Here is an 18,092-nt window from a genome sequence, read left to right on the forward strand (position 1 = left end):
GGTGCCCAACCTCTTGTGGACGGTCGGGGGATTGAACGCCGACCTGCATGAAGCGAGATTGTCGCTCTACCGTCCAGCCCAAGTGGTTGGACAGAGAGGTATACCTCGCTTCTCGTTGTATATATATTGAGAGTATACTCTAGTTCTGAAGTATGTTCATGGCTAAGGTATATTTGCTGGTTGGTTAGTGTAGGTTGTTGTGGTAGCCTTAGTAACCCTTCTAGAGAGTGGTAGAGATTAATGTCTGTCTGTCTCTCTCTCTCTCTCTCTCTCTCTCTCTCTCTCTCTCTCTCTCTCTCTCTCTCTCTCTCTCTCTCTCTCTCTCTCTCTCTCTCTCTCTCTCTCTCTCTCTCTCCCCCTCCCCGACCAGACGACAATCAGGCAGAGTTGCTGTGATACTTGGTCAGGCGAGCAACACTTCCATGATTTTTGGTCGTTAAATCACACTAAAATCACAGTGTCGACGTGAATGTTTTAATTATAGTGACTTGGTGTTGGTGGTGGTGGCTAAAGTGGTGGTTGTGATGGTGGTGGTGGTGATTATAGTGGTAATAGTGGTCGTGATGATAATGAGTGGAGACGGGAAGGGTGTGTGGGCGTGACATGGGTACCGGGTCGACCCGGGCATTGTTGGATAAGCCACCTAGTTGTGGCTAGGTGGCACCCTATGAACTGGGTGCCTACTGTACCCCAGTTTACCCTGGCTCACCTTCAAATTCTAGTCCCAAGCTCTCCAAGAATATCTCTAGGTCTTCTCCATTTCTCCAGCCCTCCAACTCTTCCCCCATCCTTCCCCAGATCTTCCCCAAGCCCTTCCCGAAGCCCTTCCTCAGCCCATATTCCAGCCCTTCACTGATCCCCCCTTTCCTCCATCAGATGCTTCACCCTAATTGTGTTCAAGTGGCCGCCCCTGCAACTTTTCTGTTAGGGAAAAGTTGCTTGTGTGGAGCGTGTTACATTGTGTGTGAGGGCGGGGGGCTGTAATTGGTGTGTGTGTGTGTGTGTGTGTGTGTGTGTGTGTGTGTGTGTGTGTGTGTGTGTGTGTGTGTGTGTGTGTGTGTGTGTGTGTGTGTTCTTCAACTGCACTAACTCCCCCTAGCGTTTATTTTCCTTTCCATTAATTCCATCTAACTCTCCATCCTCTCTCCCCCCCTACCAAAATCCCACCTACTTCCCTTAAAATAAATCCATCCCTATCTCCCTATCCCTCTCCCCTCTCCCTCCCTCCCTCCCTCCCTCCTATCCCCCAATAACTTCCCCCAACTCTCCCCCCTCAGAGGCCATCAAGCAACACGCCAAATATATCCTCTTAGGGGCGGAAAACTCCCGAGAAAACATTTATCTCTACAGAGCTTCTTTTCTTAGCCAGGACTGTCAGGTTGTTCGTCTGTTGCTTATTGCTCCTTCACACCCACCTGTTGAGTCGTCAGTCACACCCACCTGTTGAGTCGTCAGTCACACCCACCTGTTGAGTCGTCAGTCACACCCACCTGTTGAGTCGTCAGTCACACCCACCTGTTGAGTCGTCAGTCACACCCACCTGTTGAGTCGTCAGTCACACCCACCTGTTGAGTCGTCAGTCACACCCACCTGTTGAGTCGTCAGTCACACCCACCTGTTGAGTCGTCAGTCACACCCACCTGTTGAGTCGTCAGTCACACCCACCTGTTGCATCAGTCTTGCAAGGTGTATAATTATTGTCAACAAGACAGACTTCAGGACAGTGTTTGGCTTCTTCGTGAAGACCCAAAATGCAAATACAAAATATTTCTACTTTACACAATCATTATTTGAACAAAGAATTATTCAACTTATATATATATATATATATATATATATATATATATATATATATATATATATATATATATATATATATATATATATATATATATATATAAAGTTGGGTATTGAGGAGTTTTGTTTCTTCACCCACATTCTAAGAGTTAGAAAATTATTATTTTTGAAATACACACTTAAAAGATTAGATTTTGATAAGTACTTCTTTTTATTTGGATTGGCTAGGTCTTTTGTCACGTACTGGAACCGGTTACGTTAATTGATGCAATGGGTTTTTTCTAGAATACGATTTGTTATTCATGTATATTAACTTTTACGATGAATTATTAATTTTTGCGTGTTTATGTTTTCATTATATCCATATGTGTGTGTGTGTTTGTAAAGATGTGTTTGGTGTTAATGGGTGTATGCGTGCGTGTGTTTGTGTGTTGGAAAGAGTGTGTGGGTATACAGTGTTTGTTTGGAAGTCACGATGGTGAACACTCTACGGATATGTCTACCCACGTTTCACTATATATTTCGCCGTTGTTCTCATGATATGCTCCCGACGTACAAAATACAATCGTTACCAAACCAGAAACGAGCTAATGACCCCAAACTACCCACTTGGCCTAGCCAACTGACGCATAGAATCTGTGTATATCTGTGAGCCGCTGTTATTCATCGTACTTTGGACGTTGTGGACAATAATGCATTAAATGGGACCCATTACATGAATTTACCTTTGGGCCACTAACACACTAGTGGCCTCGATGGGGACAGGAAGCCGGCGATTGCTCAAAAGGTCCCTCCCATTTGTCCTGATGATTTTTTTCTCTATCTGTTTTTTTAAAATTCATCAAATTTTTGGCATTTACGGCTACAGCGGGTAGGCGGTTCCTTGGGTTTGTAACTGTGGGTGAAAAAGCCTTTTCTATTTTCTGTCCTACACTGTTGCTTGTTAAGCCTGAAGCCGTTGCTCCTTTTTTGTGTTACTTCTGACCTTTTGATGAAACTGTCTGCAATTCTTCAAATTGTTCGATATTTTGCAAAATTTCGATGAAATCCGAAATGTCTGATTTAGCAGTGTTGTTAGCTCTGAGGCCCTCGACCGCTCCTGGTACGAGAGGTGACAGTTCTGGGATGATTTTGGTTACCCGGTGTTGTCCTTTCTGCAAATTAGCTATGTCCTTCTGAAGTTGAAGTCTCTATGATTGGGTGGATATTCTGATCTTGGCCCCGTCAAGGCTGATGTTAGCTGTCTGAAGGGCGCCCAAGAGGATAGCGAGACCTTCAGAAACACAAGGGTGACTCAGGAGAGCAACGCCTCCGGTTGCTTCTGCTGTCTTAACCCAGCGTTTTCAGGTAGTCTTAATGTTTTCTCTCCTCTTATTAAGGCTAAGGAGTTATCAGGAGGGGACGCTGAGAGCTCCCGGTCTCTCCGTCCCTTCATCTTCATTCTATCCATTTGTTCAACTAGCCATTTCTTCGTCCGTCCTTCCGTCCGTTGGTGTCTCCCGTCCAACTATCCACTTCTACATCCGTCCGCTCTCTCTCTCTCTCTCTCTCTCTCTCTCTCTCTCTCTCTCTCTCTCTCTCTCTCTCTCTCTCTCTCTCTCTCTCTCTCTCTCTCTCTCTCTCTCTCTTCATTAAACATACGACAATGCTTCCTCCGAAAATTTAATTTTTAATTCAGCGTGTGTCCCTTTATGAAGGGCGACAAGAACAGAATGAGGGACGAGGGGAGGAATGAGTGAGAGAGAGGAGGAATGAGGGAGAGGGGGAGGTAGGAGGGCCAGACGAGAGGGAGAACGCAGATAACAGAGTTAGGAAAGGTGGGTATACGAATATAGTATGAGCAGAGGAAAGAGATGGGGTGAGGAAGAGGTTAGAGAATGATGGAATAGAAGAGATTTGAAGAGAAAACGGTAGGTAAAAGAGAAAAGAAAGATAGAAAGATAAAATTAATAATGAAGCTTTTGCTAGATTTATTCCATTGCTTTAATAATAATAATATATCGTGTATTCACCTAGTTGTATTCATCTAGTTATGTTTGCGGGGGTTGAGCTCTGCTCTTTCGGCCCGCCTCTCAACTGTCAATCAATCAACTGTTACTGTTATTGATGTGGTGGTTAGTGACCTCCAGTTGGCAGCTAGATCGAGGTCAAAGGGTTCTCAAACAAACGTTATGATCACCTATTTATGTGGTCACAACTATTATTGTGGAGGCTGAAGACCGTCGCTCTCACTCATAAGATGTATTATCCCACCTGTGCTCCAACTCATTAATGAGTACACAACAATTGAAGCAATACTTAGGTGTTGCACTCACACAGAGGTGAACTGGCAGCCACGTGATCGTGGAGTGATCACGCTGGCCACTCAGCTAACGACGCCACAAGCAGTTGTGATCTGAAGGTCAAGTAAGGGTTCAACCAGGGCGTGGAGAGACATCTCGGCTACTAACCATTGTTTACAAGACTTCAGGAGCTGTTAGGGCACGTCTTTAAGTGTTGGTTGTTGTGTGGTATCGCTGGCGAGCACATCTTCACCTCACAACCCTTGACCTCACAACCCTTGACCTCACAACCCTTGACCTCACAACCCTTGACCTCACAACCCTTGACCTCACAACCCTTGACCTCACAACCCTTGACCTCACAACCCTTGACCTCACAACCCTTGACCTCCACGGCCTTGACCTCACAACCCTTGACCTCACAACCATTGACCTCACAACCCTTGACCTCACGGCCTCCAGCGCACACGGGAGCTCCTTCCAACATTTATTTCACAATATTGTGCGGGTTCATTTATAATGTTGACATTTAGAGTTGACAAACTACGTCTGTTCTATAACAAAAGTAATCCCGGAAATTAGAAGAAAAATACAAATCCATAAAAAAAGGAAACAATCAGAAAACTTTTGAGTTTGTTGTTTTAGAGTAACTTTAGAGAGTAACTTTAGAGAGTAACTTTAGAGAGAGAGTAACTTTAGGTGAGTAACTACCATCTCTGAGCTTCAAGCAAGCGGAGGAGGAATCTGTGCTCAATCCCCCATTGTCCTTAGAGGATGAAGGAAATGTCGATAGGTTTTTCCTTCCAATGTCCAGCCACTTGGGCTGGACGGTAGAACAACGGTCTCGCTTCATGTAGGCCGACGTTCAATCCCCCGACCGTCCACCAAGTGATTGAGCACCATTCCTTTCCCCCCCGCCCCATCACAAATCCTTATCCTGACCCCTTTCCAAGTGCTATATATCCATAATGGCTTGGCACTTTCCCCCCTGATAGTCCCCCTTCCCCCTCCCCCCTCCCCCCGTGCTGTGAAGCCGTTTGCCCCTTTCGCAAGAGCCCCGGGCACACCTCGGCTCCTCCTTTGCATACCTATTCACTTTACTGATTTGCCAATCTAAAACTTTCCTCCTTCCCTCTCTCGGAGGTCCGTTTGTGGGACGGAAGTTCCCGCATGACCCGTCACCCAGTTGTAACTTTATAAGGCACTGGGGATGGGGCGCGGCCGACCGGTTAAACGGACGTGGCCGACCGGTTAAACGGACGGAGCCGACCGGTTAAACAGACGGGGCCGACCGGTTAAACGGACGGAGCCGACCGGTTAAACAGACGGGGCCGACCGGTTAAACGGACGGGGGCGACCGGTTAAACGGACGGTTCCGACCGGTTAAACGGACGGGGCCGGACGGACGGAATCAAACGGACGGGAACCGGACGGAGGGGAACCGGAATGACGGGCAGTACGTGAGAGATTAGAGGACGGGTCAGTGACTGGATGGAAAGGGTGTACGGTTAAGCGGACGGCCGGATGTATTCATAGAAATTCATATACATAATGAGGTATAATGACTATTCCAACGTTGAGTATGATCATTATAACGGCCAGTAGGAGTGTGGTTCTTGTACTTTTTTCATACATAACGACTAGACTTAGTTTACTTTGTTAAGGCCTCTTAAGGATCTTATATGTCGTGAGCATGTTTCCTCTTCTCCTTCACTTATTTCATTGTAGAGAGATGTAAACACCAATGTCTTAGATGGTTTTATATGCACTTTTATGTGGAGATTTTGCATTGAAGTTGCATATTGTATCAAGGTTTGCTATACATAGTTTCATGAACCTTTGCAATAGATTTAGATTTAGAACTGGGGGAAGCTAGGGGATCTGAAACCTTTGCAATAGGTGATTGGATGATGGGATACAAGAGCTGGAGCTTAACCAGCTTCAGCGTTGAGTGTACTTGGTCTTATGCACGCACTCACATACACAAGCCCGCGCACGCATTGACACACGCCCACGCACGCACTCACACTCACACACACACACACACACACACACACACACACACACACACACACACACACACACACACACACACACACACACACACACACACACACACACACACCCGCGCACGCATTGACACACGCCCACGCTCACACACACACACACACACCCGCGCACGCATTGACACACGCCCACGCACGCACTCACACACTCACACACTCACACACACGCACGCCCGCGCGCGTCAGATCACATCTGCCTGCGTGCGATAATATGGAAATACGTGATATATCTTGTATTGAAGATCCCCGCGCGCGCTGATCCACCATTTCCTCCTCTCAATAAAGAGATCATAGTCGCTAAAATATACTTCATAAATATTCTGTATGTAACATTTGGCTCCATGAGGATCGCTATACATAAACTAACGACCTCAAAAATATATATTTGTAATATTTGAATTTCTCGAATTTTGCCGGAAAAGTTTAGACCTAATATCTGCATGAATTTGCATAAATGTTTATCTAATATATTTCCGATAACTTTAAAATACTAAACTGAAAATCGTGCCATTTCTGTTTAGTATGTATATAGGTATATTTATATACCAGTATATTTGTCTGACCAGGGCCCGAGGGTAGCTTTACTTAACTTTTCAAGATGACACGTTGGTGGTATGGGACTGTCGTAGGGTTGTCGTGTATATATATATATATATATGTATATATATATATATATATATGTATATATATATATATATATATATATATATATATATATATATATATATATATATATATATATATATATATATATATATAGAGGGGGAGATCAGTGATTCTAGCGCGAATCTTCTCTCTTTTCCTGAAGTTTTTCTTCACTTGAGAAGGTAATTGAAAAATTAACTCTCCAAAGTTAATTTGTTCAGTTTTATTTGGTCTGACGCTAAGAGATGCGGTTCGTTAAGTCTTGTTAACATTGTCAAAGGCAGAGTTGAAATGATTACAGCATTTCTTGCTACATCATATGCAGCCGAGGATGAGGTGAAGGAGAGGCACATCAGTTGTTGATCTGTGTAAGATGTCGACACACCCACCGCCTGCCACAGCCACAGCCACATCCATAGCCACAGCCACATCCACAGCCACATCCACAGCCACAGCCACAGCCACATCCACAGCCACATCCACAGCCACAGCCACAGCCACATCCACAGCCACATCCACAGCCACATCCACAGCCACAGCCACAGCCACAGCCACAGCCACATCCATAGCCACAGCCACATCCACAGCCACAGCCACAGCCACAGCCACAGCCACAGCCACATCCATAGCCACAGCCACATCCACAGCCACATCCACAGCCACAGCCACAGCCACAGCCACATCCATAGCCACAGCCACATCCACAGCCACATCCACAGCCACAGCCACAGCCACATCCACAGCCACAGCCACAGCCACATCCACAGCCACATCCACAGCCACATCCACAGCCACAGCCACAGCCACAGCCACAGCCACAGCCACATCCACAGCCACATCCACAGCCACAGCCACAGCCACATCCACAGCCACATCCACAGCCACATCCACAGCCACAGCCACAGCCACAGCCACAGCCACAGCCACAGCCACATCCACAGCCACAGCCACAGCCACAGCCACATCCATAGCCACAGCCACATCCACAGCCACATCCACAGCCACAGCCACAGCCACATCCACAGCCACAGCCACAGCCACATCCACAGCCACATCCACAGCCACATCCACAGCCACAGCCACAGCCACAGCCACAGCCACAGCCACAGCCACATCCATAGCCACAGCCACATCCACAGCCACATCCACAGCCACAGCCACAGCCACATCCACAGCCACATCCACAGCCACATCCACAGCCACATCCACAGCCACATCCACAGCCACAGCCACAGCCACAGCCACAGCCACAGCCACAGCCACAGCCACAGCCACACCCATCTCCACCACCCACGGGGTCTCTCAACAACACGGTTCAGAAAATTAAGTTATACAACTGTTGGGAGCTGTAAATCTCTCCTCTCTCTCTCTCTCTCTCTCTCTCTCTCTCTCTCTCTCTCTCTCTCTCTCTCTCTCTCTCTCTCTCGACTAAATTAAGCTCAAGCATTCATTTCTTCTTCGTTTGTGAAAATATCCTCTCGTAAATCTTTCCTAATTGCACTTCAGATGAGAGATTACAGTGGCAATCCTTGACGGAATATTGATAAGGTCTCCTTTTTCCCTCTTTCCTAACTTCTTTTTCATTTTTTTATTCCTATTTTTTCATTCCTTCCTTCGCTTTTTTTTATTTGTTTGTTTTGTTGTTACATTCTCCTTTCATTCTTCCGTTCTGTTCCTTCCCTCTTTGCGAATTTAAGTTTTCCGTTAAAAAAGGGAATTTTTTCCCCTATTTTACTTCCTCAGTTCTCCTTTATTTCCTAGTTTCTCTTCCTTCACTTTCTTCCTCGTTAATGTGATGTGTTCCCTTGCCTCTCGTTCCCTCCCTTGCACTCTCTTTATGTGATACTCTCTCTCTCTTCCCTCTCTCTCTTCCCTCTTTTCTCCACATTACATCATTTATTAGTCTGACAGTTCCCTTCTCACCTCTTCCTTCTTCTTTTAATCTTTAATTTCCCCGCCACCCGCCCCAGTTTTCCCCGCCACCTCGTCCCAGTTTCCCCGCCACCTTCCTCAGTTTCCCCGCCACCTTCGTCCCAGTTTCCCGCCACCCGCCCCAGTTTTCCCGCCACCCGCCCCAGTTTCCCTGCCCTCTCCCTTAGTTTCCCCACCACCCGCCCCAGTTTCCACGCCACCCGCCCCAGTTTCCCCGTCACCCGCCCCAGTTTCCCCGCCACCCGCCCCAGTTTCCCCGCCACCCGCCTCAGTTTCCCCGCCACCCGCCCCAGTTTCCCCGCCATCTCCCTTAGTTTTCCTCACAACCAGTCCAATTCGTCCACCCTTCACCCCCTATATTTCCCTACATTTCTCTTCGTCTCTCTCCCTCCACCATTCATCAACTCTCCTGTCTCGCCCTTCTTCCCCTACATCGTATTTTTGCCACCTCTCCCAACGAAATTAAATTTCCCTGGAGTTTATCCAACCCGCGTGATACTTCCTCAGTAGCTTATCCAACCTCAGTAGTTTATCCAACTACTTCCTCAGTAGTTTATCCAACCCCGGTGGCACTTCCTCGGCAGTTTATCCAAGCCAAGAAGACTGATCCTCGGCCCAGTTCCCCCACAGCTAAGACAAGACTGTGTGAAACTTATCACACCACACATAAGTGTATTCTGGTGTACTTGGAGAAGTATTATAGTACTCCAACACATGTACTCTAAGAACCTGTACTGGAAGGTCTTTCCCCCTATATTATCTGATGATGATAATACTGCATTACTTGTTCTCAAGTCCACACTGGTCAGCATGCGGCCGGCTTCGTAGTCTCCCCTTGAGTTACCCATCCACTTTCTATCCATAAAACAGAAAATGGGTCAAAACATATAGGGACTCTACTCCACTGAAAATAACTCTTCCCAAATAAGAAAAAAAGTTGTATTCGTTCATAAGGGCCGAGAGCCCGTCGCTTTCATTCGGTATGCGCAAGTGCACCAGAGAAAATACAATTGAAAACCCGCCGCGTCTGGCTAATAAAAGTTTTAAGGCCGCGGGCCCCGCTCGAATATAAATCACGTTTTAATCACCCCGCTTAAAACTTTCATTTTCCTTTCCCAAATTCAGTGTAAAACCGGTTTAGTGCGAGCCGTGTTATGTGTCGGCAGGCTTGTTCAGGGGAGTAATTTGGGTCTTATATTGGGCGGCCGAGGCGGCGTCTTTGGGTATAAAAAGTGTGTATTTGGCGCGGTATTGGGCTCGGTCCACCAGATTACTTCACATCTGCATCGCGGGACCTCACTGACAGCTGATCGTTCCCGCAGCTGACGACTGTCTCGCTCTCCAGCTGTCATGTGCTGGTGGTTTAACTGTCAGGCGGTGCCTCGCGCTGCCTGTACGTGCCTAGTTGAACCCTTCCGGGTCTTGGCCTCCAGCTTCTGGGTCTCGCCTTTCAGATATCAGTCGACTGATATGCTTGTTTTAAGAATTCTCTCTCTCTCTCTCTCTCTCTCTCTCTCTCTCTCTCTCTCTCTCTCTCTCTCTCTCTCTCTCTCTCTCTCTCTCTCTCTCTCTCTCTCTCTCTCTCTCTCTCTCTCCTCTGGCACCCCTGAGGCTACGTTGGCACCCCTGGTGCCAGGTATTCAGGTATTCAGCCCTAAACCTAGGTTGGCAGCCCTGAGACTAAGTTGGCAATCCTGGTGCTAGATATTCGGCCCTGAGGCTAGGTTGGCAGCCCTGAGACTAAGTTGGCACCCCTGATGCTAGGCTTTCAGCCCTGAGGCTAGGTTGGCAGCCCTGACCAGAGGTGTCAACATGGCGTGCCCAGATAGAGTTGGTAGCCCTGTATAAGGTTGGTAAGCGTTACTTTAAAGTCAACCACCCTCAACCTATATTATACAAAGTGAAGGTAAGAATCCATAATTATACAACATTATTTAGTGTTGAATAAGGTCCCAATGGAATAATATTTTTATAAAGAGACTCTTAACACATTCATAATAAAAAACACCCATTAATCCAGCAGCTGAGGCTTCCTGGTGCACAATTGTATTACAATGATGCAACAGAAACATTGTGCAATATTATTTCATTCATAATAAGCACATTATCTTCGGTAATTACTTAACAAAGCATCAAAGCATTATTAACAAATGAATACATCGTATAATTGCAATCTATTGTCCATTGGTGACCCTGTGCAATTCAGGCTCCAACGACATGTTGCTAACAATCATTGAAAAGCATTAAAAAAACAAGACAGACGTTCTGTGTGGCAATGATATCTTGACAGTTAGAAATAGGGACAGGTTGCAAGCGGAAGCAATCACCCGGTCAATTGCAAGAAGGTCACGCTAGGATTGCTTATAGTCTCGAAATATCTGCCGAGTCCAGCTTGGAATATTCAGTCACGCATCCTGGAAGGATCTCTCTCTCTCCTAACACCATTCCAGACTGGGAATTGCACTGCAAGGCCGCCTTGTGTAAGTAGGAATTGTGGAAGTTGGAATGGAAGTTGAAATTATGGAAGAATGAATTCCTGAGGCGGTAGGAAGGCACCTCTGGATTACGAAAATATGTGTGTATGTGTGTGTGTGTGTGTGTGTGTGTGTGTGTGTGTGTGTGTGTGTGTGTGTGTGTGTGTGTGCGTGTATGTGTGTGTGTGTGTGTGTGGAGAGTATATCTGTTTAACTGTGGCATATTTTCCTGATTTGACATATACAAATATCAAAGTGTTTTCAGTGAGGATCCACAAGGTCTTCTCTGAGTACTCATTATTTTCTTCTCCGAGGCTATGGGTCCTTACACTTGCACCAGAGGTGGTACCCCCCTTTTAGGTAATATACCCCTATGTATAAATTGTTCAAGACCTTGGATCTAGCATATAATGAGATCCATATAGCAGCAGGTGTCTCATTGGTGTAAACTCTAATATATGAGTTATAGAAGACAATTCTAAATTTGATGGAAGAACTTGTTGTATTAAAAATTAAATCCCCGCTAAGAGAGAGTTCTAAACAGAGAGGAAGTCACTACTGAAGGCCACACAACATCAGAATCATAAATTAAATAAACTAGGAAAGTAATTTACACGATTTATACCAAAATAATGATTTCCAGAAACACTTAATTTATTTATTTAATTTATTAATTTATTAATTATTAAATTATTAATTTATTTAAATTTATTAAATATTTAAATTATAAATTATTAATTTATTTAATATTTATTTAATTTATGATCCAATAATTACCGTTGACCGGGAACTGGCTCGTTGAGGTCTTCCGGAGGTACATAGGAGGAAAGGTAGGTAACCTCAAACTACTGAAAAAAAGAGAGTAAGGATAAAGATAACATAACTGGTTATCTACTACCAGAGGCACGCATCAGCAGGATAACGAGGGCCGTATATACCATACTGGCAAACCTCTCGTTATCCTTCACCAACTTCTTGAGGTTATCTTGAGGTGATTTCGGGGCTTAGCGTCCCCGCGGCCCGGTCATCGACCAGGCCTCCTTTTTGTTACACACCCCCCCAAGAAGCAGCCCGTAGCAGCTGTCTAACTCCCAGGTACCTATTTACTGCTAGGATGAACAAAGCCATTAGAAACATTTTGCCCATTTGTCTCCGCCTCCATCGGGAATCGAACCCGGAACCTCAGGACTACGAATCCGAAGCGCTGTCCACTCAGCTGTCAGGCGCAACTTGGAGAAGGATCCCTTCCAAGCTCTCTATCCATCCTTTGTGAGACCTGTTGTTGAGTATGCTGCCCCGGCATGGAACCCCTGCCTAAACACCCACAAAGCAGGCGGGGCTTAAGAGCAGGCGCTCAACCCTGCAAGCTCAACTAGGTGAGTACACACGCACGTGCACCCGCACGCATGCACGCGCACCCGCGCGCACGCACGCATAATAACTCCCTGTCAGACGTGCTTGTGTAAGTCCAACGGGATCACTGGTCAGCACACACAGCCCCCGGCACCCGCTCCAGCGGTCACCAGGTGCTCCAGCGGTCACCAGGTGCTCCAGCGGTGACCTGGTGCTCCAGCGGTCACCTGGTGCTCCAGCGGTCACCAGGTGCTCCAGCGGTCACCAGTTGCTCCAGCGGTCACCAGGTGCTCCAGCGGTCACCAGGTGCTCCAGCGGTCACCTGGTGCTCCAGCGGTCACCTGGTGCTCCAGCGGTCACCTGGTGCTCCAGCGGTCACCTGGTGCTCCAGCGGTCACCAGGTGCTCCAGCGGTCACCAGGTGCTCCAGTGGTCACCTGGTGCTCCAGCGGTCACCAGGTGCTCCAGTGGTCACCAGGTGCTCCAGCGGTCACCAGGTGCTCCAGCGGTCACCAGGTGCTCCAGCGGTCACCTGGTGCTCCAGCGGTCACTAGGTGCTCCAGCGGTCACCTGGTGCTCCAGCGGTCACCAGGTGCTCCAGCGGTCACCAGGTGCTCCAGCGGTCACCAGGTGCTCCAGTGGTCACCTGGTGCTCCAGCGGTCACCTGGTGCTCCAGCGGCCACCTGGTGCTCCAGCGGTCACCAGGTGCTCCAGCGGTCACCAGGTGCTCCAGCGGTCACCTGGTGCTCCAGCGGTCACCTGGTGCTCCAGCGGTCACCTGGTGCTCCAGCGGTCACCTGGTGCTCCAGCGGTCACCTGGTGCTCCAGCGGTCACCAGGTGCTCCAGCGGTCACCAGGTGCTCCAGTGGTCACCTGGTGCTCCAGCGGTCACCAGGTGCTCCAGTGGTCACCAGGTGCTCCAGTGGTCACCAGGTGCTCCAGCGGTCACCTGGTGCTCCAGCGGTCACTAGGTGCTCCAGCGGTCACCTGGTGCTCCAGCGGTCACCAGGTGCTCCAGCGGTCACCAGGTGCTCCAGCGGTCACCTGGTGCTCCAGCGGTCACCAGGTGCTCCAGCGGTCACTAGGTGCTCCAGCGGTCACCAGGTGCTCCAGCGGTCACTAGGTGCTCCAGCGGTCACCAGGTGCTCCAGTGGTCACCAGGTGCTCCAGCGGTCACCAGGTGCTCCAGTGGTCACCTGGTGCTCCAGCGGTCACCTGGCGCTCCAGCGGTCACCAGGTGCTCCAGCGGTGACCATAAAACAACCATTAACCCGTACAGTTGCCGCCAACAAGAGCGGTTCCTCCCTCATTACAATTCAAGAGGTAATTTCCACAGTGTAATTGTCTAGGAAGTTCCCTACTGATTGCCGATAAGACCGCCAACAGAAACTGGAAAATATAGTTACACAGGAGAGGAGAGGTGAGAGTAAACGACGGAGGAGCTGAGAGAAGAGAGAATGGGTGAGAATAAGAGACAGAAGAGCTGAGAGAAGACAGAATGGGTGAGAATAAGAGACAGAAGAGCTGAGAGAAGACAGAATGGGTGAGAATAAGAGACAGAAAAGCCATGACAGGAGAGGACCACTCAATGCGTGATCTGAGACACATGGAAAAGGTAGTACAGAGAACATTCTCTCTCATTAGTTCTGAGACACAAACACACAGCGTCCTCAGCATAATGTGGAAGGGAGGACGGGCAGAGTGACAGCTTGACAGGGGGTGGTCATGTCAAGAGGAGGACAAAGGGCTCAACATGCAGGAGGCAAATTGCATTGTTTCAACACGCATGGGTTAGAGAGGGAGAAAAGCTACAAGACGAAGAAACTAGAGAAGAAACGTCAAAGAAAGAGAAGGAAGAGATGACTGCAAGAAACAGATACAAACACAAAGTACTTGTACTTAAGTACTTACAGAGTACTTAAGTGTGACAAGTAATTAGAGAGAAAACTTAGCTCAAGAAGTAGTATACAAGTTGACTCTCGCTTTAAGTAGTAGGACCTGAAGTACAAGCATCTGAAGTACTCACTGTAGTAGAACTCCAAAGTGTTTACAACAGTTTCTTCTAGCAAATATTATGAATGCAAATAAAAATATGAATAGGCTTCTTTCGCGGGGGAGAAGCCTCGCTGCCACCCGCACGATCACTGACCGTGTTGGGGTACCGTATGCGTGTGGGTGTGGCCAGGGTACAACAACACAGGTGTGTGTCGGGTACGATGCTGGCGGGCACGACGGAGCTCATTGGTTAACGCGGTAAAACACACACTATTGCGTCCTATGGCGGGAGAACTCCTTTCCTAATTATTATTGGCAACATGAACTTTAAAGGGAGATGCAACCCGTCCTCGACTCAAGTCCATTACATCCAGCGGTCAACCCCACAGACGCATTCATAAATTTTACAACCCATCCTCGACTCAAGTCCATTACATCCAGCGGTCGACCCCACAGACGCATTCATAAATTTTAACATGCTGTTCATTCAAAACGGGAATTTTCTCAAGTATAAATTAATATTATAACATATTAGCATATTGTGTATGTATAGGCATAGGATAGGTTAGGTTAGGTGTTTAGGTTCTGTTGGCGATTATTTGTATTTGTAGTACGTGGGTGAAGCATTTATAGCGTTGTGATTCGAACAAAATTCGTCAGTGAAGCACTTGTTCCGGATATGCTCGAACGTCAGCAGTTGTGAGGCGTGTGTAAACCGCTTTTCATTCATAAACAGGGGGTTTGGCGGGTGCGTGGAATCACTTTTGGATCTTTGTTTGGAGGACGGGCTGGGAGATGGTATTACCGTAATGTACGTGTGTGTGTGTGTGTGTGTGTAATTAGGCCTAGGGAAGGTTAGGTTAGGTTAGAGCGCTGTTTTCCTAACAGCTTATCCGAATCGTTACATTTCTGACTGAATTGAACAAGCGGGGAACAACAGCACTGCTAATCAGACTTACATTTTTAAACAAATTAAACAAAACTGAAGTTACAATTTAAGTGAGCCACCTACTATAGCAGTAATGATAAGAGCGGTAGTCAAAATATCAGCAATTGGGAGTGTTCCGGTAAAATTGGTAATTACTAGAATTTACATTACATAAATGAGACAATTAGGTTACGAATACGGGAAGAGAGGAATGCCAACTACTTCTGCTCGCATCACAGCCTAGTAAATGCTTCATAGCCTTGTGCTACAAATAAAAAAAAATCCCAATAGAGCCTAACTTAACCCTACGTCTAAATTATGCACAATATGCAGATATATACTAATTTATATGCGAGAAAATTATCATTTTGAAGGAACATGATGTTAAAATTAGTAATTGTGTGTGTGTGTGTGTGTGTGTGTGTGTGTGTGTGTGTGTGTGGGGTCGGCCGGCTGGATGGAATGGAGGCAGCTTAAGGACGGATTGTTCGAGGCCAAACTGCCCTCAAGCTCAAGCTGTACGGCAGTTACTGATTATGTAGACTTTATGTAGTAGCTACTGGGCTTGTGCTCACCTAGGTGTGCTTATGGGGGGGGTGGAGCTCTGGTTCTTTGGTCAGGCTCTTGTGAACCTGAGGCTGTGCAAGTTTTCACAACCTTCTCTCTCTTTCTTTCTCTTCTTTCAGAGCGCCGATACCAGCAAATTATTCACACTAAGTCCCTGGCCTGTCCACCCCCTGGGTCCCTGGCCAGGTCCCCCCTCTCCAAGTCCCCCCTCTCCAAGGGGGGGACTTGGAGGGGGTCTCCAAGGGGGTCCCCCCTCTCCAAGTCCACCGGACTGTTCGATAAATCTTTTTACGTGATATCGCGAATTCCCCGTTGGGCGGTCGTGATGCATTGCACGTTATTTGGTATCGCCTGGTTGCAAGAACAGGTGTGGGAAAGGTTGCAGGGCAAGATCGGGAGGGTTGCAAGATACGGGGGAGGGGTAGGGAGGGGTTGCAAGGGAAGATGTGATATTGAAATTGAAGTGAGTTTATTATGGTATAAATACACAGTAATGGATGAGGCAGGTCAAGCTATTCTTACTGTTTATATATACATATATATCACAAAGAAGCCACATATTACTGAACAGTCTGCTTGATCAACATATACATGTCTTCCTGCACACCTGCAGTATCATACCATACCTGCACACATGTACTTTGAGTACATAGCCATAAGTTGCAGTCCTATCACAGTTCTAGCATTCCCCCTCACAATTCTAACATCCCCCTCACAATTCTAACATCCCCCTCACAATTCTAACATTCCCCTCACTGCTCTAGTATTCCCTACACGGGTGTCCATCAGAGCCCGGGAGTGACAAGGGGTGCCAACCCAACCACAACTTCCCCACTCATAAAAAAACATATAATTCTGAAGAGAAAGATTGTTGACAAATTTACATTTTGTGGCATTCATGAACGGTGAGTGCCAGCTGACTGGCCCCTGACCTCTCCTATCCTTTTAGATTCACTGAATCAAGTGCCTGAACTACCCAACTATCCAGGGGAGACTATACGATGGGCCTCTGACTATCCTTGGTAATGTTTTGCAATGCCTCGATCCCCAAAAAAATGGAATATTTTCGTTTCTTGTAAAATACCGTTTTTGACAAATTGGAAAAATAAAAATACTTTGTGGGAGTCTGTTTCAGCTTTAGCCATCAAAGGTTGGCGGTAGAGGAAGGCTTCTCTCCTGGTATATATATATATATATTTTTGTTAAAAATTGAAATATTATAAAGAAAAGCTAATATAGCTATGCGCGAGCTCTCTAGCTTTATTGAAATATATTATTGTCCTATTCGGTAATTAGTAGAGTGGACTGTGTTAATTCGTATATATCACTGCAGTCACCACGACGCCCACTACGCCACGACACACGTGTCTGATATCCCTGATATCATAACATCTTAGATTACACACACTATGATAACATACAGTGATAACACGAGTCTCTCTGCCCTATCTCCTTCTCTCTCCTATCATTCTCTCTCCCTCCCTCCTCATTCTCTTGTTTAAATCCTCATTTTCTCAGTCAACATTTCTCCCTTTCTCTCCCAAATCAAAAGTTCGTCTAATCGCCTTAAATTGGAAATTAATTATTTCCAAAAATAAAATAACTCGTGTCAAATTATTGAAAAAAAACTAATGTTTATAAATCTGGTTCTCGTTTCAGGGGTAACGATTATATAATTACCGCGACGTCGCCTTCTGATGGATGGGCCGTGAGAGGAGAGTAATGTGGATAGCAGGTGTGGATAGCAGGTGCGGATAGCAGGTGTGGATAGCAGGTAGGCTTGTAGGAGAGAACACGGGATGTCCATGGACAGGTAGTAGAGGATGGAGGATAGTTGTGGACTTGAGAAGATAAGGAAAAGAGGGTGGATGATAGTGATGATAGTGTGGTGGTGGTGATAGTGTCATTACCACCACCACATCATCATCATCATCGTCATCATCACCACTATAATATGGCTTTCAAGGGAAGGGAAAATAAAGTTTGCAAATTAAGTAAGTTTCCAGTTGATAGGCTTGGCCAACTTTTGACTGGAACACTGTGATCCCTGTGG

At 46.8% G+C, this 18,092-nt stretch overlaps 1 long non-coding RNA gene across 1 annotated transcript in view; it reads left to right on the forward strand.

Annotated features, from left to right (window-relative positions):
- The window catches only part of LOC138356177 (uncharacterized), a 78,763-nt gene extending 60,955 nt beyond the window's left edge, over positions 1 to 17,808 (forward strand). The window contains exon 3 of the long non-coding RNA XR_011224244.1: positions 17,699 to 17,808. This is a non-coding gene — a long non-coding RNA (uncharacterized lncRNA). The remainder of the gene's footprint in view (positions 1 to 17,698) is intronic.
- The last annotated feature ends 284 nt before the right edge of the window (positions 17,809 to 18,092 follow it).

Source organism: Procambarus clarkii, chromosome 70 (genome assembly GCF_040958095.1).
Source record: "Procambarus clarkii isolate CNS0578487 chromosome 70, FALCON_Pclarkii_2.0, whole genome shotgun sequence".
Taxonomy (NCBI): domain Eukaryota; kingdom Metazoa; phylum Arthropoda; class Malacostraca; order Decapoda; family Cambaridae; genus Procambarus; species Procambarus clarkii.